We start from the raw sequence: 3,797 nt of genomic DNA on the forward strand, positions 1-3,797 counted from the left end.
CCTGCTTTCCTTTATTCCTTCTTCCTTCATGTCCAATAGTTGTTCCATTGTTTACAGCTCCCGCCGAGACGAAACGCGAACAATTTCCGATAAATTCTGAAATTGTGTGGAATTATTTTAAGACATCTTACCTGGACTGGAATTTATTGAACGATAAAAGTGTTTGCGGTATAATATTTTTTTTCTTCCATATAATCAAATACTAGAAAGTCATATTAGAATATTTTATAGTACTATTTTATTTGTATTAAAAATATATTCTTTTTACTACAAATAAACAAATTTCGTTTTAAACATTTTATTTTTGTTATAAATTATATATAGACATTTATTATATATAAATTAATAATATGTAATTAACAGTGCGCCAACGTTTCTCACATCATGTTTTCAAGCAAGTGAAAATATTACTGTTCCAATTAGGAACACTGAAAATAACAGGTTTCTCGCTAATAAATAAGTTCGGGATCTGTATTTTGCCAGTAGAGTAATCGTCGATTGATCCAGCATTTACGAGCTGTCAAAAGGTGTGCATTTTAGCGAAGTCTGGCTCAGCTGTATGTGGTATATTTTGCGAGGTATTAACAAAAAAGATATATTTTTTATGTATATATATACACACACACACACACACACACACACACACACAAGAGTTCTAATGTTTTTGTACAGCCACTAGCACGCATAGCGTTCCGGGCAATTCCTTAATCCTAATTTTCAGGCACACACATTCTCCTGGAAGTAGTTCGTAGCAGCTGTCTAACTCCCAGGTACCTATTTACTGCTAGGTGAACAGAGCATCAGGGGTGAAAGAAACACTGCCCATTTGCCTCTGCCGGGGATCTAACCTGGTCACTTACGACTATGAACACAGCAAGCGCTGTCTAGTCATCCGTAAGGCTCACACGGAGTCTTAAGTATCGGCAAAATTCGCGTGTTTAGGAGAGTACATAGTTGAGTATTATTCATGATATGTACAATACATGTATGATACAGGGAAGATGTGTATGATACAGGAAAGAAAAATAGGGATGATGTTTCAATCCGTCCTCCTAATAGAACGTCGCATTTTGACGTATAGTCCACTTAAGGCCAAAAATCGTCGTACTAGAAAATGGAAGCGCATCGCGAAATTGACATATTGTCCCGTTTTCTGTTTTGGGTCCTCTGGTGAGTTAGGATAAGGGGGCACTTTAGCACGACAGTGTCTTGACGTTGAGAAACTTTTAAGAGGATGGACTGGATACAGTGTGAGAGGGAGGTCAAGGTAGAATCAGGAAGCAACAGAGAACATTCTTTGGTCACAATACGTTAAGGCAGGAATGGCCTCTTGGTACTCGACACCCACCTTTGTAAATGCACATTAATAACACTATGTAAAAGATACATTGAACACTGTTTATGTAGGGCAGACATAAACCTGTGTATCTATGTATGTAAGTTAGATTAGCATTTTAAAAGCACTACAATCACCTGTGGTTGATTGTTCAATAAATCCCTGAACTATATATTTAACAGATCTCTCACCCTGTCTATGGAGGACTGAAGAAAATGGATATATGTTGGTTAGCATTGTAAATATGTGGCCACGTCTGTGGTAGAAAATAATAATAATAATAATAATAATAATAATAATAATAATAATAATAATAATAATAATACAAAAATTCGACCCCCCAGACAAAATCTTCTGAACGGAGCTACTGACAGATCGTATACGTCTCCCAGTGCCCATATATCTCGGAACGAACGACACCTCCTGGGTGAAGAATTTCACATTCTCTCTTCTGCTATCGCGTCCAGTCCTGAAATTCACTGTGTGTATATACCATTCACTGTGTGTATATACCCCGGTCGGCCGAGCGGACAGCACGCTGGACTTGTGATCCTGTGGTCCTGGGGTCGATCCCAGGTGCCGGCGAGAAACAATGGGCAGAGTTTCTTTCACCCTATGCCCATGTTACCTAGCAGTAAAATAGGTACCTGGGTGTTAGTCAGCTGTCACGGGCTGCTTCCTGGGGTGGAGGCCTGGCCGAGGATCGGGCCGCGGGGACACTAAAAAGCCCCGAAATCATCTCAAGATAACCCCCGTTCCGGATATCACTGTTAATGTTTCATCGTGGTTTACTGTTTGTCACTAAGTTTATCATTCAAGAGGAATTAAATCTGATTGGAAGAAGCATCTGAGCGACACATTGGTATATACACTAAGAAGTATTCAAGATTTATCGGGGTATACTGAGTTTACTTTAAGTCCCTGAACGTAATCCAGCACTAACGTAACTTGCTGGTTGGTCAATGAATTATTCTGACGGTCTTAATAACTCCAGAAGTTGATATAAGCCCTAAGGCTTAGAACAAATCAATAGAAGTATTATATATTTTAGCTCGAAAGAGAGAGAGCCAGTATATAATAAAACCCTAAACTTTTCGGGTAATTATACCCGATTAACTCGATATAAAAGCCGATCTGGTACTTGTATATAAAATATACATGTTTATATATACAAATGTATTATGTTTGTCTTTCATATTTATTGCATTTATTATTGCATTTTTTGCATTTGAAAATAAATTTCAGTTGTGGCCCAATAGAACAAACTCGCAGTCTTTCCGATATATAAACAAGTGATACCTTGGAGCGATCCAAGTTTAATGAGTTCGTGGTGTGTGTTGAAGACAAAGAAATGGAAAGAAGAGAGAGAGAGAGAGAGAGAGAGAGAGAGAGAGAGAGAGAGAGAGAGAGAGAGAGAGAGGGAGGGAGGGAGGGAGGGAGGGAGGGAGGGCATAGGTGTGTGTCTTCTCACCTATTTATAAGTCACCTATTTGTGCCTGCAGGATCGAACACTAGCTCTCGGACCCCACTTTTCTAGCCCTCGGTTGTCTAATATAACTCCTGATCTATTTTCCAATCATATCTACTTTTAAAGGTATAAATAGTTTGCCTCTACAACCTGCTTCTTTATTTCACTTCATTTTCCAACTACTCCTACAGTAAAAAAAAAAATCCTGTTTATAGCTCATCTTAGTCTCTAGCTTCCATGTACTCCCTTTTGTACTATTGATATTGTTAACATTTCCTCGTTTTCTGTTCTGTCAATACCCCTAAGTATTTTATATGTCTCTATCATGTCTCCCTCTCTCTCCTCCATTTTATAGCGTCGTCAGGTTCAGTTCCTTCAGCTTCGCTTCGTACTTCGTCCCTCGGCTATCTGGGACGATTCTCGTTGCGAACTTCGGAAGCTTTTCAAGTTTACACATGTGAAACAAACATAATTAAGCACCCACAAACACGCACTCTCACACACGCACTCTCACACACGCACTCTCACACACGCACTCTCACACACGCACTCTCACACACGCACTCTCACACACGCACTCTCACACACGCACTCTCACACACGCACTCTCACACACGCACTCTCACACACGCACTCTGCTGGGGACACTTTGTACTCTAATAAGGTGAACTTCTTAAAACTCACAGCTCACATGTAACTAATTAGAAGTTTTATTAGTAAGTGATTTATATATATACTAATTTTACAGGTGTGGGTCGAGTGAACAGGTGTGGGTCGAGTGAACAGGTGTGGGTCGAGTGAACAGGTGTGGGTCGAGTGAACAGGTGTGGGTCGAGTGAACAGGTGTGGGTCGAGTGAACAGGTGTGGGTCGAATGAACAGGTGTGGGTCGAGTGAACAGGTGTGGGTCGAGTGAACAGGTGTGGGTCGAGTGAACAGGTGTGGGTCGAGTGAACAGGTGTGGGTCGAGTGAACAGGTGTGGGTCGAGTGAAC

Source organism: Procambarus clarkii, chromosome 46, assembly GCF_040958095.1.
Source record: "Procambarus clarkii isolate CNS0578487 chromosome 46, FALCON_Pclarkii_2.0, whole genome shotgun sequence".
Taxonomy (NCBI): Eukaryota; Metazoa; Arthropoda; class Malacostraca; order Decapoda; family Cambaridae; genus Procambarus; species Procambarus clarkii.